Source organism: Nicotiana sylvestris, chromosome 5 (assembly GCF_000393655.2).
Source record: "Nicotiana sylvestris chromosome 5, ASM39365v2, whole genome shotgun sequence".
Classification (NCBI taxonomy): domain Eukaryota; kingdom Viridiplantae; phylum Streptophyta; class Magnoliopsida; order Solanales; family Solanaceae; genus Nicotiana; species Nicotiana sylvestris.
Genome location: NC_091061.1, coordinates 138724055 through 138746525, shown reverse-complemented (window position 1 = coordinate 138746525; position 22471 = coordinate 138724055).

The following is a 22471-nucleotide window of genomic DNA, read 5'->3' as shown; positions in this document are numbered from 1 at the left end:
TGCACGTAGGTTTTAAAATGTGTAATTAATCAGATAATTAGGCCAATATTTATAGTTGAGCGACCGTGCTAAAACTATGGAACCCGAGAATACCTAACACCTTCTCCCGGGTTAACAGAATTTCTTACCCGAATTTCTGTGTTCGCAGACCATAAATAAGAGTCAACTTCCTCGATTCAGGATTTTAAACCGGTAACTTGGGATACCATAAATTATTCCAAGTGGCGACTCTGAATTTGAATAAATAATTCCATTTCGATTATTGTTACTTTAATTGAAAAAATTCCCCTATCCCCTGCGGGAAAAAGGAGGTGTGACAGTGACTAAGCCACAAAATCCTCTAAATAGGCCACCATCTCCTTAAGCATATGACTAGATGGCAACTTGCTGCCAACTGTCCAAAATCCCACGTGGATGTTGCCCTCCTTATAATTATCCAATAAATCCCTCTTAAATATTTATCCATAAATTCAATTTAATCAATTATCCATATAATTAAGAATTATCTCAAATTACTTAAAATACTACTCATTTTTAACACACATTATACATCTTGCAATCATGGTCATATGGTACCTTGTATGGTACTAGTCCATAAATACGGGGTATTGTAGCTTGGACCGTATATTATATCAAAATGTCAAACTTCGACGAAGTTTATTTTCTTCGATTTGCTTACACTCTCACCTTCACAAATTTAGTCATCACTTGTTTGAAATAGCATAATGCTTATAATCTCAAAATAATCTCATTCCCGAGCTTACATCGATTAACTTACGACGAAACTTTAACATCCGAAAATGCGGGATATAACATCTCATTTCCGAGCTTCTATCAATTCACTTATTGCATACTTTCGCGTACGAAAACATGGGATTTAACATCCTTGAGGAATATCAACCCCTCCAACGATCATGTGAATCACGTGTTGTGACTCTTCTTGCTCGTTTTGTCTGTTTGAGTCTCTGTTTTTGAAATGGTTCTTGGCCAGATCACTTAAGAATTCTCGAAGGTGACCCTCATTGAACAATCACACTACTTCCTCCCTTAACTGTCTACAATCTTTTATTTTATGGCCATGGGTACCATGATACTTGCATATTTGGTTTGGATTTCTCTAGGCCGGATCAGTCTGCAGAGGTCGAGGCCACCTGGTATATATGATACGTCTAATGGCCGATACTATGGCGGAATCATCTACGTTGAAGTTGTATTCTGACAATCGAGGTGCTTCTTTGGGCCCGAAATCTCTATCAAAACCACTCTTGCTCATGAGTCCTCGGGAACTCTATCCTCTATCATTCCTTCTATCATTCCTAACAAGGTTGAATCCAGGACAATTATTTCCTGGATCTCCGCCGTACGACTGATATCGATCTCTGTTCGACCGTGGATCTCGGTCAATATGTCACGACCCAAACCGATGGGCCACGATGGGCACCCAGTACCCTACTCAACTGAGTACCAACATAACATATCTTTTCATGTCATACTATCATAGATAATTGAGCTGGAAGGTTTCCGTGAGATAAGTAGAATACAACATGTAATACCAACTTATACATAAGACATACAGGCCTATAAGATCAAAATAACCACTCGTACACTGAACATACGCCGACAAGGCCATACAATCTTTTGTGTACATGACATCTGTCTACAAACCTCTAAGAATACATAATTTTCATAAAGGGCAGGACAGAGTCCCGCCATACCAAATAATACATGTCTAAATCATACTAACCAAAAATGCAACTCCAAAGCAAATGGAGTGCACCAACATCTTCCGCTGAGCTGATAGCCTACTTGGAGGTCTCTCGACCTGTCTATCGGGACCTGCAGGCATGAAACGAAATGTACCAAGGTAAAAGGGATGTTAGTACAAATAATGTACCGAGTATGTAAGGAATGAAAATCAGTAAATAATAGACAGATTGAAACATGGAGTAAAACACTCGACATGTATGTTTGCATAGCTCTGTGAATCATTTCATTTTTATAATGTCATGCATATGCATATAAATGGCATACCATGCATAGGTATATACATTCATAAGATCATCAAGCCTCTGAGGGCATCCCATCATATCATTTCGGCCACTATGAGAAAATTATCAGTGTATACCAGCTGATCAAGTGGTGGTGCATATATAACGCTGTAACTTTTACCCATATCCCATATAAATATAATATAGATATATATGCATATATAACTCCATCTTTTCATTTGTTAATGTACATGCACGCATAAGAAATACATGAATAAGATTTTCTCGGAATGCCATAAAAATTAATATGCCTTTCGGATAAACTTTATCAAATACGTATTTTTCTGAGACCCATGAACGGAAGATATAATAATAATTCTCATGGGGAATCATGAATATAGACACCCCTAGTATTTTTATGAATAGAGGCATTTATGAAAGTTGCGTATTTTGCTCGTTTCATTTGTATTATTTGGATCATGCCAAAAAGAAAGAAAGGATAGACTTAACATACCTGAGCCGATTCTTTTGACAATCCCTCTAATACACGTCTTTTATGAAAGCACGTAACGGGGGATCGAAGTAGGGAAAAATCTGTATTATGTTCTTGAGGAAGATTACATAAACTCCCTTAGAATCGCAAATCCCACGTTGCTAAGATGCTATGAAATCTTGTTGAATTTGTTGAAGATGTTATGAAAATACCCATGTTACTATTACTCAAAATGATTTCGTATGACTTGCTGAAGTTCCCCTTCACCTTATTGTGGAGATGTAAGCACCTTCTTAAGTGACTTAGATAGGTTTTTTAAGTCTTGTGCTATGTTCCCCACATTAAAAGACTTGGCCACAAAAATTATTCTAACTATGCCACCTTGCAATGATTTAAGAGTCATATATATGGGCATAGTGGGATGTCACGTTGGGGCTTATCCAAAAGCCTTAACCACCCACTAATTTCTTAATTAATTGGCTAATCTCCCATTAACCAATTACCACATAATCTAAAATTATCTCAAATTATTTAAAATACTACTTACTTTTAACACACCTTGTATTCCTTACTATCATGGCCATGTGGTACCTTGTATGGTACTAGTCCATAAATATAGGGTATTTTAGTTCAGGCCGTATTTTATCCCAAAATGTCAAACATCGACGAACTTCATTTTCTTCTATTTGCTTACCTCTCACCTTCACTAATTTACTCATTACTTGTTTGAAATAGCATAAAATGCTTATAATAATAAAATAATCTCATTCCCAAACTTATGTCGATTAACTTACCATGAAACTTTAACGTACCAAAAATGTAGGGTATAATATTTCATTTCCGAGCTTTCATCAATTTACTTATGGTGTAGTTTCATGTACAAAAATATGGGGTATAACATCATTCCCCCCTTTGGAACATTCGTCCTCGAATGTTCACTGATGCGCTTATCATAGTCTATAACTCTTGTGAATATTTTAATACTCTTTTTGCCATCTAGGCAATTATTCTTCGAATAAATCCAAAGGTCAGGGCATTCCCCCCTTTTAGGCTTCTTTCTCATACCACAGTCCGTGGTTGGAACTTTTCTAATCTCGTAACTCCTGCTACCTTCTGTCATGTAGCTCGTACTACTTTTTCCTTGTATGTGCGCCTATGCGATTCTTCTCTCATTTTACTTCCAGATTTTTTATTTTTTTTGTTTTGCCAATCTCTAGGCGTCATTTTGTAAGCATAAACATGGTTTGAAAAGATGTCTCTTTGGGCGTTTATAAGTATACTAAAATTCTCTGCTCGGTACTTTGTTGAACTTACGAATATTGTTATATCTTATTTCATAGATCAGGTTATCCATCTGTATGAATTTACTGCATCTAAGTAGGTCATACTGTACCATAACTCTTACTTCGATTCATCGTTACTAAGGTATAGTACCGAACTCCAAGTTACTTTCCTTGCTTATCCTATATGTATAAATTTAAGTCCTTTAATACTTCTTCATCACTGTTCATCTTAAGAGTGATACCTATTCTCATCTCATACTTTTTGACTTTTGTCCATACATTGTTGATTCACCTCCATATTGATCTACAATATACCATTGATAACTTGAAACTTCTTACGTAATACCTTGCCACTAGGGGTTACGTTGCATCAAGGAACATTTGAAGTGATTTTCCTGACCCACCCGGGGGCGATACTGTACTTCCATAACCCTATTTCATATAATAGTCATTCCAATGTGATTTGCCTTACGTGGGTATTTTAATCCTGTACAATTCACGAACACATTACTCAATCGAAGGCCCAATCGTCATTCTTTATTTCTCATAATTACACCCTTATTCTACTACCATGGCATCATTCCATCTGTCCTAAATGCTACTAGTCTTAGACTCCTTTGAGTTCATTCAGGCTATATTGAGCTTTCTATAATTTAGAGATACCGTCACCTCTCTTATTTTCATGGCTTAATCCCGAGGACTTATCCATTCTCGTCACCTTCTCACTCGCCCTTTCTTATCCTTAACCATGTCTTCCTAAAATCCTTTTGCTTTACCATACTTTAGCTTTGGACTTACACCTATCTATTTATACTACTCGTAACCTTCCTTCAACTTGCTTGCACCATATATATCCTTGTGTTATTCTGGAACATCAAGCGAGACATCACATCGTCTCTAATTCTTCTTTACTCTCTTAACCAGACCTGTCAATACCTAGCAACCATGGGCTGGAAGGTATGCCACTGACGACGCTGCTATTATTCCTGGATACTGAATCCCAATGCTTCTAGCCTTCTATATAAAGTATAGACTATACACAACCTTCTATCTCTTACGCTGTTCACCTTTATCTTACTTACCTTAAAATCTCATATAACATTTTCTCTCTCTTTCATGACCTCTCTTCCATACAAGTATAATTCATATCCACGATTTGAAGATCTATTATAATACTCACACCTCTGGGGCATACAAAATCCGATAGGATCTTCATACTGACTTCTTATGAGGATGGTACTCTTCTAACTCGCTTTCTCGTAGAGCCGTTATAGAATGTAGTTGTTGTACTATCTCTCTTGTGCCTATGATATTAACAGTGATTCTTGCAATATTTTTAATCACAATTTCTATAATTTTCCAGGTCCAATAATCAGACTCCTGATTCACTTTGTTGATGTAATTCTTTAGTTTTCCTCTTCCCTATGATCAGCCTTTATAGAGGCTTAAGCTATCTTCCGATCTGCGGCTCATGGTTTTACTTTATCCTTTCATGGGCGCTATGGAATATCCATGATACAATCTTCTAACAATTCAATCCTTTGTTTATGCCCTAGGCTTAATTCTTTCTTTTAACTTATACCGGAATCTTCTACGTCTATGTGAATGTCAGTATATATGCTGCATGGATAATATTCCGAAGTCGTAAGTGCGTTCATAATGTAACTAATTCTGGATCATTGTTCGAATAATTCCTTTCGTGTCTTCTCAGCTTTCGTTGAACGTAAGCTATTACTTTTCCTGGTCTTTCTGCCCCTTGTAGCGTGCATACTTAGCTTTCCTTAGTTCTTACACATATTGGAATTCCATACAACCCATATGATCTTGAATATTACCTTTTCATTAGCCACAATAGGTGCTACTTTATTATAGAGTGTATACAATGTTGCTATGAGACTGTTATTATAAGACTATTCCCTTTTTGGGTCACTGAGCTTAGGTTGAAGCCTTCTCCCTTACTTCCTCAGCTAGTCTTTCATTGTAGTACTTAGGGAGGACCCTCTGACTCTTGTAAAACTGTGAGCTTATTACAGACTCTTTTGATGTCCATCCTTGCTTATAATTATGCGTAGTTACTTACCTCCATGCCCTTGTGCTTGTAGGGTTGCTTCTGCACTGATATTTTGACTGTCTTCCCACTGGCACTCTCTTTTATTCCCGTAACATTCATACCGTACCTTTAACTATCCCGATTCCTATCTGAATATATCTCAAGTGGTACAATAACATTACTGTGAGACTGAATTAATTATATTGGGTTTTACTATGTTTATCTTGCATGATCTGCTGATTCATCTGTAACCTCCTATCTAGCAATAACTAGGCTCTTCCTGAATCAGCTGCTAATTACTCGTTGGCCTATTCTTATATCAATATTTTGCATAATCTCTCTTGGGTTATTTCCTTTGTCTAACTTACCTCTTGCACTGGCTCCTTATTTATCAATAATATTCCGGGCAGGAACCCTTACTTCCTTTCCTTGATGTCATGCTTGCATAATATTCTGGAATCGTAGCATATCTGTAGGATTTGGATAAGTGCAATCTCGTTCCTTTTTCATTTTTATCGTATTCTTCCTTTACCATTCCATAGTCACTAGAAGAACTTAATTATGACTTAATGCCACATCACTCTATATTCCCCCCTTTGGGGGAGTACTAAGAGTTGGAGCCACGAGAATCTACTTATAGATGGTTATTATCTTCATCTTTGGCGTCTTTTCATATCATCGATGACCCTTACTTGCCTTGCGGCAATCCTTATGTACCAAGGATAACAAAAATTCCTTTCTTGTGAGGGTGACACTTAATATAACTGGCACATACAGCCCATTAAGCTTACTTTTGCTCTCATTGCTTGCTTTAGGGAAACGTCTTCCTGATTGAACATTCTCAGAATTTCTCATGAATCTTCTTCTGTTGTCCATTCTATTATCGCCGAAAGGCAATCTAAAATTTTCATGATGTCGAGCTTTATCAAACCACTCAGTCCCTAGTTCATGTTTAGTTTATCTTGTTCACCAATCCATATTGATTTCTATTACTCTTGAGTTTAACTTTTCCTTCTCGTAAGCACGTTGGTGTAACGAACTTATTTCTCGAAATGAGGATATGACTTTATGGCCTATACTCTTTTGTTGTCCCAAGGTCGGGCTCATCTCGTCTTTTCCTTCACTTGGCTATATACTCTATAATATTGTTATCTTTTTGATCTACCGTTGTCATCCATGTATCACATATTACTCATAATGCTTCGTTAACTCTCTTCTTATTTCCCGCTAATATTTATGTCTCACTTTATTCTGGAAACTCGAACAAGATATTCTTTTTGCTTTTATCTCCCTTTGCTCCATCTACTGGCTCTTCGGGTTGCCTAACATTCTTTCTCTTCTAGGGATGGGAGCCACGTTAAGGTAATATTTATCTAGACTGCACTATAATACTATTCTAGACTGCACCATCTGGATGTCTCATAAGGAGATCTATTAGCATGTTTGTAATATCCTTCAGAAATGTCAACTAACGCAAATAATCTATCCACCATTCTGGGTCACTCTAACCCCAGCCGGATCCTGATATCCGTCCTTCTCGTATACTGCTTCTGTTAGCTTCCATATGGCATAAATGAGATGATTGTGTCCAATTATACATACCTCTATTATAGTTGAAGGTAACTCAAAATGCTTATATTTCTCTGCTGAACTATAATACTGATAATCTTTATTAACTGGGTACCCCGTACCCTTCTTCACCTTGCTTCTTTTACTTGCTGAAACTTGTGTCTCCCTACTTATTCATTTTTATCGTAAGAGTGGATAGGCATTCTTGCCCTAGAGATCCTTATCAAGAAGCTTACACATCTTAGTATACATATGATTTGTTGAATACCTTATATTTATCCATCATAAGCATGATGCAAAAATTGAGTTACTCTGACTCAACTCTTTCACAGTTATATCTCTTACCAACCGTCTTTCTGGATGTAGGTATCATCGTACTATAAGTAAGATAGAGTTTAGGAAATTGAGTTCTTACAACTGAGCTCTACAACACGATCTAGAGTAGGAAGAAAGAATGACAGTCCTAAATGCCCCGTAGCCTACTGCTTATAAGTGTGGTGCACGACACACCCATAAACAAGACTCTACTAGACACGGATTATAGACTCCCTAGGATAGAACTTCTCTGATATCACTTTTGTCACGACACAAACCGATGGGCCGCGATGGGCACCAGGTACCTTACTCAACTGAGTACCAACATAATGTATCTTTTCATGTCATACTATCATAGATAACTGAGCTGGAAGGCAGCCGTGAGATAAGTAGAATACAATATGTAATACCAACTTATACATAGGACATACGGGCCTATAAGACCAAAATAACCACTCGTAAACTGAACATAGGATGACAAAGCCATACAATCTTTTACGTATATGACATTTGTCTACAAGCCTCTAAGAATACATAATTTTTATAAAGGTCGGGACAGAGTCCCGCCATACGAAACAATACACGTCTAAATCATACAAACCAAACAAGCAACTCCGAAGCAAATGGAGTGCACCAACATCTTCTGCTGAGCTGATAGCCTACTTGGAGGGCTCTCTACCTATCTATCGGGACCTGCAGGCATGAAACGCAGCGTACCCAGGCAAAAGGGGTGTCAGTACAAATAATTTACTGAGTATGTAAGGAATGAAAATCAGTAAATAATAGACATGAGAGAAACATGGAGTAAAAGACTCGACATGTACATTTGCGTAGCTCTGCGAATCATTTCATTTTTATAATGTCATACATAAGTGTATAAATGTTATACCATGCATAGGTATATGTGTTCATAACATCATCAAGCCTTTGAGGGCATCCCATCATATTATTTCGGTCACTGTGGGAAAATCATCAACGTATACCAGCTGATCAGGTGGTGGTGCGTATATAACGCCGTAACCTTTTCCCATATCCCACAGAAATATAATGTACATATATACGCGTATATAATGCCATCTGGTTATTGGTCAATGTACACGTATAAATGCATGAAATGCATAAGAAATACGTGAATAAAATTTTCTCGGAATGCCATAAAAATCGATATGCCTTTCGGATAAACTTTATCAAATACGTTTTTTTTGAGACCCATGATTAGAAGATATAATAATAATTCACATGGGGAATCAAGAATATAGACACCCCTAGTATTTCTATGAATAGAGTCATTTATGGAAGTTGCGTATTTTGCTCGTTTCATTTATATTATTTGGATCATGCCTAAAAGAAAGGAGGGATAGCCTTAACATACCTGAACTTATTCTTTTGACAATCCCTCTAACACACGTCTTTTACGAAAATACGTAACGACAAATCGAAGTAGGGAAAAATCCATATGATGTTCTTGAGGAAGATTACACCGTACTCCCTTAGAATCGCAAATCCCGCGTTGCTAAGATGCTAAGAAATCTTGTTGAATTGCTATGAAATCTTGTTGAATTTGTTGAAGATGTTACGAAAATCCTCACGTTACTATTACACAAAATGATTTCGTATGACTTGCTGAAGTTCCCCTTCACCTTATTGTGGAGATGTCACTTTCTTAAGTGATTCAGATAAGTCTTTTTAAGTCTTGTGGTGTGGGCCCCACATTGAAAGAATTGGCCACCAAAACTGTTCTAACTATGCCACCTTGCAATGATTTAAGAGTCATATATATGGGCATAGTGGGCAAGTCTTTCACTAATTTCTTAATCAATTGGTTAATCTCCCATTAACCAATAATTAACCAATTATCCACATAATTAAGAATTATCTCAAATTATTTAAAATACTACTCACTTTTAACACACCTTATACACCTTACTATCACGGCTATGTGGTACCTTGTATGGTACTGGTCCATAAATACATGGTATTTTAGCTCGGACCGAATTTTATCCCAAAATGTCAAACATCGACGAAATTCATTTTCTTCGATTTGCTTACCCTCTCACCTTCACGAATTTACTCATTACTTGTTTGAAATAGCATAAAATGCTTATAATCTTAAAATAATCTCATTCCCGATCTTACGTCGATTAACTTATGATGAAACTTTAACTTACGAAAAATGCGGGATGTAATATCTCATTTCCGAGCTTTCATCAAATTATTTATGAAGTACTTTCATGTACGAAAATATGGGGTATAACACAATTTCCCTTTTAACTCTGTCGACGGGCCTGTTCGGATAAACGGACCTAGAAGGAGCCCCCAACTGGTCGTCTTTGACCCTAATCTTTGACTAGTATAGATTATGTACATAGGCCCAAGTGACAGCTGGATATTCGATCAAATTCTGCTTTAATTTTTGTGAAGCTATGGAACTCTGATCGTTGATCCCTTGAGTGAAAGCTTGAACAACCCAATCATCATTGACCAGTGGCAAATCCATCCGTTCCATTTGGAATCGAGATACGAATTCCCTGAGCATCTCATTGTCCTTTTGCCTTACCTTGAAAAGGTCTGACTTTCTTGTAACAACCTTATTAGCTCTGGCGTGTCCCTTTACAAAAATCTGCAAGCATAGCAAACGAGTCAATAGAATTAAGTGGTAAATTATGATACCATATCATAACACCCTTCGATAGAGTCTCCCCGAACTACTTTAGCAATACAGACTCAATCTCGTCATCTTCTAAGTCGTTTCCCTTAATGGCACATGTGTATGAGGTGACATGCTCGTTTGGATCTGTTGTCCCATTATACTTCGAAATCTCGGGCATACTAAACATTTTGGGGGTTGGCTTCGGAGCCGTACTCGGGGGGGGGGGGAGGTTTTTGTGCAAACTTTTTGTAATCTAGTTCTTTCAATATCGGTGGTGCCCTGAGATTTGGTCGACCCTGGTGTTATAAGTTTCCACTTTCTTATCGTTTTTCTCGATCTTCTTTTCCCCCTGTCTCGATTCGCTTTGTCAGTTCCTCCAGTATCTTTACGATAGCAGGATTGGTCTCTGATTATCCTCCATTTGATCTCTTTGGCATCGACTCAGCTCTATGAACAATTTCTTGTGATGGATCGAGCTCGATCCTGCTTGGTGCACGGTTCTGATTTTGGAGTTGTACTATTGCAGCTTGTTGGGTCTGCAACATTTTGAATGTCGTTCGAAGGCTAATCTCGCATTCTTCACCGCCCTGTCCATTCTAATCGGTTGTTCGAGCATCTTTGCAGACGCTATTTTCAGGATCGACGGCCAAATTCTCATTAATGGCAATATGGGAGCTAACGTCGATTGGGTCCACGACCAGGACTTCATCGGGATTGACTTGAGGTACTCTGTTTCCTGGGGCGGCTATGTTGTCGTTCTCGCCATGAAGACCAAGGCCATTGTCTATGTGTGTGGATGCTACTTGAGAGTTCGACATGTTGATCTGGAATCAAATACACTTCAAGGAACAAGCGTAAAATGGTGTGTGTTACGAAAATTATACCAGGCAATCACTATTATCCTTAGCCCCACGGTGGGCGCCAAACTGTTTACCCTTAAATTTGGATAACAATTAAACTTGTAAGTCATTTTTAGGATATGTGATTTCACTTGGCACAAATTGATAAATACGAGAATTAATGTTAGAAATTAACAGTAAAAAAAAGCAAACCAGTGTGATGAACAATTGTGGCCCTTGAGCTAAGTCGCCCTCGAACCGACTGAGTGTGTCATTGAAAAAGTATGAACTGCACAACAGAGCTTGCGAGAGAGAAAAAGTAATATATTTCTTGGTTTTGCGTGAGTATATTATTACAGAATGATTAGGATTCTCTTTATATAGTAGAGGAATTCTATTTATGGTACAATTCTAATTACAGAAGTAAATCTCATGATAGACTAAATAACCGGTCCTGACTTGATACGTGCCAAGATTTTGGTCATGATCCTTGCCCGACCATGGGTATCTCGGCTTTTTGTTATTTGACTTAGCAGGCTCCCGTCGACCTCTTTCTCACTTTGGTCTCGATTCCGGCTGGTCTCGATCTTGATCGACCATCGATCCACAAGCTCACCAATCCATCTTCGTACCGTGGTTTGATATTACCGAGGCTGAGCCTTGATCTGCCACCTCGATTTCGATTAGTCATACAAAATTAGGCCAACCCGATTTTTACCTTATACAACAAGCATATAACAAAAGACAGTATATAATGATGCATCTTTCTGGGGGGAGACGATAAAACCTATATACAATATGTCACAACAGGCTTTTAGAAAAAAAAGTATTTCCAACATTCACGCAAGGAGCAATATCTAATTTTAGATATATGTAATAGATAGATTCATTATGGTCGTCGCTTTGCTTGAGGAGGAGTAAAAATATTGAAAAAAGCTTGATGGCAGATAATCGAGACATAAATGTCGTCCTATGAACTTATTTGATTCTAAAAAATATACGATTAGGCTCAATGGGAATACTCAAAGGATGTCAAAACAAACAACAAAGATGTAAACGAATAAAGACAACAAAGTTTAAATTTCATAAGTCAAACCATGAAAAATAATATTAAATTTTTACTTCTGCCACATTCATACTCATATCAAGAAAATTACAAAAATTTGGATAAAACAGTTGACTCAATAACCCTTCAGTGGAAGATTGACTTTCGAAATTTGAGATCCGCTACATAAACTGGGATATAGGGAGTAGCAAAAAGTTAAATTATACAGTTGACATAATCATCAATTAATTAATACTTTCATATTTTTTCATCGTATAACTACAATAATTAATACTTTCATATTATTTCGTCTTCTAACTACAAACCATATATCTTAAAAACTTTTAACCAGTCCAGATTTTTCGATTCAAGACTAACTAGTTATCGCTGAAATAAAAAAACTGAAGAGGAAACTATATGAAATTATGTAGTATGCGATGATCAGTTTAAAATTATTAAAGCAGAGTTTCTAGGTTATCAAGTTGTAAGTTTTAACCTTCAGTATTTTTCTGCCGGGGTAGTTTTTAGTTTCTTACTTGACGACACATTATTTTGTGAAGAATTGTGATCTTCTCGTGTATTAGGATATGGGATGTAGGCTGATCATTTGGGCCACTTTAGTATTTAGGCCCACATTTATAATGAGTCCATTATTTTATAATAGGCAGTCTACCAGGTCAGGCCCACTATTTAATAGTAGAGAGCATTTTCATATAGTACAGAAGATTTATTTTCTAATTCAGAATATCAGATTCTCTCGAACCTTCCTCAACCCTCATGAGCCCTAGTTTATATTTTGTCTATTCTATTGTAAATCTCGCTACTTAACATGGTATCAGAGCGTAGATTCTGGTAGATCGTCTCATTAGCTTCCGATCGATGCTACCCTCATCAGTTTTCGTCGGCGTTTTTGTTTGGGCAGCACTCGCACTAGTTTAGGGCTTTTTTGGTGTTTTTTGGGTGATTCTAACGATTTCCTCTTATTTATCGTTTCTCATGCTGGTCTTCACTACTTCTCCGGCTATGTGATTGTACTTGGGTTGATTTTCTGAGTTATTTTGAGCTAGGGTTTTTCGTAGGTGTTTGCTGAATTGCCGGAAACTTTTGTTTACAAGGTTGTTCTCTTTTCGATAGCAAAAGAGAGGGGTAAACATGTTCTATTCTTCTATTTCTTCAATTTGCTTGCTGATTGTCTCTTATTGCTAAGTTTTCTCTCAATGACGAATGACAATCCTATAGTTACACCTTCTTCTTCCTCTATTACATCTCGTACTACTTTTCACGAAGATGATTTTACACATCCTTGTCATCCATTGTATGTACATCCGTCAGATGATGTGTTGTGGAACTCTTTGGTCTATAGTCTATTTGATGGAAGCTGCAATGGTAGCTGAAGGAGAAATATTCTAGTTGCTCTCTTTATTCGTAATAAACTTGACTTTATCAATGACACCTCTACCAGACTTCCTCCAGGATCTCCTTTGGCACGCTAGTGGCAATGTTGTAATGATCTTGTGGTTTCATGGTTGATTAATTTCTTTTCAAAAGAAATATCTCGTAGTGTCGAATATTTAGAATATGCTAAAGATATCTAGTGTGAATTGGAGGAGAGGTATGGTAAGGTTTGAACTAAAGAAAGAATTAGCACATATTTCTCAAGGGTCTTGAGACATAGCTACCTATTTTAATAAAATCAAACAACTCTTCGATGAAATAGCTTCTTATAATGAGTTTGTACTTGTAGAGGGTAAGGCTACTGAGGATAAATAGCAGAAGGTTTATCAGTTCCTTATGGGTCTGAATGATACTTACATGCAAATTCGCAGCAACATTTTAATGATGAAATCCCTCCCATCTGTTGGGAATGTGTACAACATTTTACTGTCTAATGAGAAGAGAGACATGTGTCCTCTGCCTCCCAATTCTCTACAAACTCTGCCTCCTTTAATGTTGGGACTTCTAAGCCATCATTTCCTTCCAGGGGCTCCTTTGAGGCTCCCATGTCTTCTATCATATGCAAGTATTGTAAGAATCCTGGGCATACTATAAATAAATGTTATAAATTGCACAACTATCCTCCTAATTTAAAGTTCAACAGAGGACCTCCCCCTCGGAGAACTCTGCTGCACATGTTGAAGCTGACTCCTTTGGTGCTTGTCATGTGCCTGGTGGTTCTGATGGTCCAATTGAGAATGACCAGTACTCTTTCATACCTGGCCTTACCAAGGATCAATACTCTCAATTGATGATCTTATTACAATAATCCTAGGTCTTTGCTTCCGCACATTCTCCACCTCTTTTGGCTTCTGCTAACTTTGCTGGTAAGCTCATGCCTTATGAGGTGTTTCTTATGGAGCTTGCATGTTGTCTAGTGTGAATGACATTGTTCAGCTAATAGCCTCTGGAGCTACTAATCACATGACTTCAATTATAATTTTACTCTTTGATATAATCACTCTTCCTATTTCTTACCTTGTGTCTCTTCCAAATGGCTATAAAGTGAAAGTTACTAATGTTGGTCTTTAGGTTTATTTCCTGATTTAATCCTTCATAATGTTCTTTACATTCCTAGTTTTAAACATAATTCCATATATATCCACAAGCTTTTGTCGCATTGTGATGATGTTGTACAGTTTACCAAGATTGCTTGTACTTACCAAGGCCCTTCAGTGAAGAAGTCAGTGGTACTTGGTAGACTGGACAATGGGCTTTACAAGTTGTTTCATCATGCCACCTCTCCTGTTGAGTCTATTGATATCAATTCTTGTTCTTCTGCTGCATGTTCTGTACCTGTAGTTTCTAATAATGTTGATGGTGACACTTCATTTGTAAATACAATTGTTGATTCCAATAAAATGAATAAATCTGATATTTTTTGGCATTATAGACTTGGGTACATTCCTTTTTCTAAAATGAAGCTTATTCATGGCCTTGATTGTGGGCTATCCTCTAAACAGTGCTTTACTTGTCCTATTTGTCCCTTGGCAAGATAGACTAGGCTGCCCTTTCCTGATAGTTCTATCCAATCTACTCACTATTTCCAACTTCTACATATAGATACTTGGGGTCCCTACTCTACTCCCACTCATTCTAGATCCAAATATTTTCTCACTATAGTAGATGATTACACCTGGGCTACTTGGACACACCTGATGGGGGAAAAAGTAATGCTTTTGATCTGTTTAAAGCTTTCATCCTTATGATTGAAATATTGTTTCAAACTAGAGTACAAACTATAAGAAGTGATAATGCCTTAGAGTTGGACTCTAGTTCTTCTGGTTCTCTTTTCTTTCTGAGAAGGGTATCATTTATCAAACTTCTTTTCCCCATACTCCTCAACAAAATAGTGTAGTAGAGAAGGAAGCATATGCATCTGTTAGAAACTACCAGGGCTCTCTTATTTTAGTCTTGTCTCCCTATTAGATTCTGGGGTGATTGGCTTCTTACTACCACTTGCCACTTACCTGATCAATAGATTCCCTTCTCGCCTTCTTCAGCACAAGAGCCCAAATGAATTATTATTTGGGAAGGCTCTTGTATACTCTCATCTCAAGTATTTTGGTTGCTTGTTCTAGCTAAACTCCTCCTTCTATTATTCCTTCTTCTCCTCCTCCACTCAGAAGATCTAGCAGACCTCACACTGTTCCTGGATACCTTCAGGATTATGTCTTCCCCACTCTTCCTCCTTCTGCACTCTTCCTTCCCATTCTAGCTTTGAGTTTGTTTCCTTCAATGCAACCACTACTGATGAGCTTAAATTACTTAACACCTTATGCCCACTTTGTGTCCTTGATTTGGTTGATTTGATAGAGTTTGGTCGGCTTTGGGTCTAATATGTTTCATTTTAGTGCAGGTGATACAGAGGGGATCAATGGACGAATATTGCACTAAGTGGGAGGAAAATAGGTTAAGCAAGAAGAAATTCTCGTGTGCAGCCACACACGAGCAACCCCAAATGTGCACCTGAGCGCGCAACTGCTACAGAAGTCTACCAAAGGTGTGCGGCCATGAGCGCGATCACACTCCCAGGTGCGCGGTCGCGCATGTCCATCTCCGAGAATTCTAGTTAGGCCTATTTTTGTAAATTTAGAGGCAGCCTTTTGACTTATATGAAGCCTAGCTCGTCCCAAAACTAGGAATCTTGGATTTTGGAGCAATTTTTGGGGATAAAAAGGCAAGAAAACAACATAGACTCTGAATACTTCATCCAATTCATTCAATACGAAAGTTTGCTTGATTTTTGGGATTGTAATGTTTTCTTGTTCTCTTAATACTCTTGTGATGAACAACTTCTCCACTATGGAGTAATCTTTCATAAGGTTATTGATGGATATTGCAATTTGACTATTGTTTTGGGTTTGCTTTTAGTTTGTTGCCTGAATTCGTTGAATGCGTTTCTAATTGAATTGCAACGTTAATTGTGGTTTTACCTTAATCGAAAGAAAAGTTTTGCTGCGGTTCGCATTGTGTTATCTTGTTTGGGTTTATTTCACGACTCTTATAGGTAATCAAAAGAGTTTGTAGAGTTATAAATTAACCCAATTTAGAAAAATAGTCGAGAGATGTTCTTCGTAAGATTATTCATTCATCATATTCTTGCATATTTTTACAACACATATCATTAGGTTGTTTAGCAAACTCTAATTCATTCAGAAGAAGAATTTCAAGCTTTAAGATAACCTAATCATCTGTTGAAATTGAAGGAGTTAATAAAAGTTAAGAGTGAAAATAACACAGAGTTGCCCCTAATAATAGTTGATCACATATCTTGTCAGAGCCCTTATTTCTCATCTTGATATTCAATCATTACTACTTAGTCACTCAATTTCCATTATTCATTCATAATTGATAATCTTAGTTTTTATTCTTAGTTCGGTAATAACTCAAAATCAAAGGTTTATTTTCCTGAATAGTGTTATGCTAAATATTTCTTTGAGAATTGTTTAACCCAATCCTTGTGGAGACGATTTAGTATTATACTATCTTTGACTAGCGAGCCTAAGTTTTACACACGTGTTTTGTCGTAAAGTTTTGGCGCCGCTGCCAGGAATTGGCGATTAATAGTATTTGAAATACTTTTCGGTGCTAATTTAGGAACAATTTTATTTTATTTTCTTTTTTACGCTCTTCTTCGAGGAGATGCGACAAAGTGTTCGGATCATTGTGCGAACCGGAAACCCATCTCCAAATCAAGCTCCTCAATTTAAGTTCAGTAGTGTATGACTCGATCCTCCTCCAAGGAATTGGTGTCATACAATCTAGAATTAGACAAGCACTTGCAGCAGTTGAGAAGGGAGAAAGAATCAAGTGGATTATTTTTGGATCAGACTTCGACTCAAAATACAATGGTGAACAACAAAAAGGAAGTGGACTTAGCTGCAAGAGAGGCAACCGAACAACAGGCTGCACGGTTAGCAGCTGAAGCAGTCCTTAGAATTGCTGATGAAATAGTTGAAGAGGTCGAAGATTCAATCTTAACTGAACCCTGGTCAAAGATTAGTTTGAAAATGCAATTCCCATGCGTGGGAGGTCTCAAGGAGATTATGCCAGATCGGACTACAACCAGCGGCAATCCAGTGTGAAGCCCCCATCCATTGATGCTAACAATTATGAATACAAGCACAGAGTCATCCAGACCATTCAGAACAACTGCATATTCAGAGGCAAACCCAATGAAGATCCCAACAACCATCTGATGGACTTCGATGAAATCATGACCACATTCCGCTATAACGGAGCATCACATGATTCCATTTACCTCAGAGCTTTCTCTTTATCACTTAAGGATGATGCAAAGCAGTGGTTAATGAGTTTACCCACAGGGTCAATCCGTACGTGGGAGGAGATGACTGCCAAGTTCTTAGAAAAATATTTCTCTGCTGCTAAGACTGGAAGGATGAGCAAGGAGATTCACAATTTCAGCCAAGGAGAATGGGAGACAGTGTTCGAGACATGGGAAAGGGTTAAGGAGATGTTGTGGTGGTGCCTTCATAACGGAATGGAGAAATAGATGCAACTCCATGATTTTTGGGACAGGTTATATCCTTCATCAAGGAGATTGCTGAATATTGCGGTTCTAGGCCCTCTGATGAAGAAAACTCTAGAAGAGATTGTCACACTCTTGAATGACTATTTGAAGACGCGAAACAGTAGTATACTGACCAAGGTGATCGAAGAAGATCAGCGGGGGTGCACCAAGTAGAATCTTCTGTAGCATTGCAGGCCCAGATTGTAGCTATGGCTAAGGACATCAAGCAATTGACAACAACCCAGGTACAAAATCAACCATTGTTGGGATGTGATATTTATGGAATGGGACACCGACTCATAAGTGTCAAACCTACACTATAGAAGAAGAAGTTAAGGCATTGGGGAATTTCAACAGAGGCAAGGCAGCTACAAAGAAAGTAACAATTTCAATTCTATTGGACAGAGACATCCGGGGTTCTATGGAGTTCTTCAAGTGGTAGCTTGAACTCATAGCAGCAGCAAAATCCCAGAGCACCTGTACAAGGACCTCTTGGATTATAAAACCAACAAAGGCAATAATACCAACCTCCACAGGCCAACAACTCAAGTTTAGAAGATCAAATGAAGGCATTTATAAACAAACCAGATGAGAAGCTTGAGATTCAGGGACTAGCTATCCGGAAGAAAGGCACAACCATCCAGAATCTAAAAAGACAAATAGGGTTGATTGCATCATTATTATCACAAAAGGGTTCAGGAACTGTACTTTCCGACACTGAGAAGTATCTAATAGAGAAGATCAAGGCTGTGTCTCTCATGAGTGGAAAAAATATTAGCAGATCCTATTGCAAAACCAAGGGTTAAAAGGGTGATCAAATCAGCCAAAAACAACTCAAGAGTAGAAAATTGGCGAGTCTTTGGCTACGGAGAACATCAATAGAAAGGAGGTTGAGAAGTAGAAGTCAAACAACACAGTTGAAGAAAGCAAGCACATGCCAGTGTTACCTTTTCGTCAGAAGATGAAGCGGGAGAAATTAGGTAGATACTTTAGGAAATTCTTGGAGATGCTGAAACGTACGTGAACATCCTGTTCACCGAGGTGCTCACCTAGAGGCCTGCCTATGCCAAATTCTGAAGGAAATCCTATCAAGTAAAAGGAAGCTCGAGGAAACGAAAGTGGCCAAACTCAATGCACATTGCAGTGCCATTCTACAGAATAAAATTCCTCAAAAATGTGGCGATCCTGGCAGCTTCACTATACCCTATTTGTTTGGGAGTAAAAATTTTGACAAGGCTTTGTGCGACTCAGGTGCATCTATTATCTTGATGCCATTATCAGTGTTCAAGAAATTGGAAGGAGAACCAGGAGTGATCAAATATGTGCTAGTATCATTGCAACTAGCTGATCAGACCACTATCATACCAGAAGGAATAATCGAGGACATTTTGGTACGTGTGGACAAGTCTTTCTTCCCGGTAGACTTCATTGTAGTAGACATGGAGTGAATAATGAGGTACCTCTAATCTTAGGGAGACCATTCCTTTGCACTGTCCGGGCTATTTCGGACATATATGAGGTCAACTCATGCTACGAGTGGGAAACGAAAAAGTGGTGTTTCAAATAAAAAGAATGATAAAATACCTGTGTGATGAGGCATCTGCCTATGCTTGTTTCAAATTGGATGTGGTAGGAGAGTTATTGAATAACACAAGCTGGACAAGCTAGTAGGTGATTCATTGGAAAGATGCATTAGTCAATCGAGTACAACAGAGGATGAAGACCCTGAAATCAAGAAGGAAGCTATGGCACTAGAAGATGAAAACCAAGTGGTAGACGAAGAAGAATTTGAGAAAGAAAAGATCAAGACAAAGATGGAATTGAAAGTACTCCCAACACATTTAAATTATATTTTTTTGGAGACTAACAATTTTCCTATGATTGTTTCTGCTGATTTGACAGGTAAACAGGAACACATGCTAGTGAAGATACTGTGGAAGCATAAAAATGCAATCGATTGGAGCATAACCGATATTCAGGGAATTAGACCCGCAATCTGCATGCACAAGATCTTATTGAAAGAAAGGAGCAAAATGGTAGTGCAGCCCAATACAAACTGAATAAAACCTAGATGAGGTAGTACAAAAAGGGATACTCAAACTGCTGGATGCGAGTATTATATTTTCCATCTCTGACAGCCAATGGATCAGCCCCATATAGGTTGTGCCGAAAAAAGAGGAATGGCGGTGGTGAAAAACGAGGAAAATAAACTAATTCCTACCAGAACTGTCACTGGTTGGAGGATGTGCATAGACTATTGAAGGTTGAACGATGCAACAAGGAAAGATTACTTCCCTCTTCCATTCATTGATCAGATGTTGGAGAAGGTGGAAGGTCGTGGATGTTACTACTTTTTAGATGGTTATTTAGGGTATAATCAAATACCCATTTCTCCTGAAGATGTTGAAAAACCCACCTTTACCTGCCCTTCCGGAATATTTGCATACCGGAGAATGCCTTTCGGACTCTACAATGCACCAACTACTTTTTAGGGGTACATGATGTCAATCTTTTCAGCTTTGAATGGGAAGTGTGTGGAAGTATTCATGGATGATTTTGCTCTCTTTGGAGATGACTTCAAGGATTGTTTGAGGAATGTAGAACTTGTACTGAAACGATATGAAGACACTCACCTAGTACTCAACTGGGAAAAATGTCACTTCATGGTTAAGGAGGGGATAGTCTTGGGCCACAAAGTCACAGTTGCAGGTATTGAAGTGAACAGAGCTAAGGTAGATGTGATCGCTAAGCTCCCACCATCAACTTCAGTGAAGAGCATCAGAAGCTTTCTGGGGCATGTAGGGTTTTATAAAAGGTTCATCAAGAATTTCTCCAGCATCACCGAGCCCTTAACAACATTACTTGCCAAGGATGTGAAGTTTGTGTTTGATGTAGAGTACCTCAGAGCATAGGAGCTGATAAAGGAAAAGCTAGTGAGTACCCCCATAATGATGACTCCTGACTGGAGGGAACCCTTTGAGATCATGTGCGATGCCAGTGATATGGCAGGGGGAGCAGTGCTGGGGAAGAGAAGAGATAAAATATTCAGACCTATTTACTATACAAGCCGGACTTTGAATGATGCTTAAGTGAACTATGCTACCATGGAGAAGGAGTTCTTTGCAGTGGTCTTCGCTTTCGACAAGTTCAAATCATATCTAGTAGGAAGCAAGGTGATAGTACATACTAATCACCCGGCACTGAAATATCTGAAGAGCAAGAAAAAGTCAAAACCGCGTTTGATGCGGTGGGTATTGTTACTGAAAGAGTTTGTTCTTGAAATCAAAGACAGGAATGGCACAAAAAATCAAGTGGCTGACCACGTGTCGCGATTGGAGAACCCATCTATTGAAGCGGTGGATATCTGGGAAGAGTTTCCTGATGAGCAGATTTTTTCCATTGCAGCGGTCTCTGATAGACCGCCATGGTATGCTGACATAGCCAACGTTTTGGCTAGTGGATGGCTACCACATGACTCGAACTCCTACTAGAAGAGGAAGCTGCAAAGCGAGGTAAAAACCTACTTATGAAATGACCCCTTTTTGTTTAAATTGTGTGCAGATGGCATTATTCGGAGATGCGTACCAAAAGGGGAAATGAGAAATATACTGTCCCATTGTCATAATGGAGCAGCTGGAGGACACTATGAAGGAAATAGGACAACAACGAAGGTCATGGAAGTCGGTTTCCGCCCCTCTATAAGTGTTGGTTCCCCAAATATACGCAAGTATACGTGTTCGTTAAGTAATAAAGTGACTCGAAAGTCAGATGTCGAACCCACAGAGACTTCGATTGGTCGTTAACTAAACAAACTAAAATCAATTAATTGTGCAAGATATTTAAGAGTAATATTTTTCTATTAATCTACTATTGCGGAGATTAAACAAGTAACAACTAAATTATCAAGAATGCAATTGTGTATAATGAGATTTTACTTCAGAGGAGATGAAAATTTCAGGGTTGTGCTTGGTTTATCAATCCTATTAAGTTCAATAATCACACTCGTTAATCCAGATTATCTATGGTTGCTAATTAACCGGATCGTTTATATGAATAGCATGTTCCTACAATACTACTCGCCTGCCCACAATATATTAGTCATATATTCCTATGGTATTTAGTCTATCATGAACAAAAATATTACGATATTTAATTAAGCAAGACTATTAGGTATCATCCTATTCTAACTGCGAAATCGTTCCCCGAGCCAC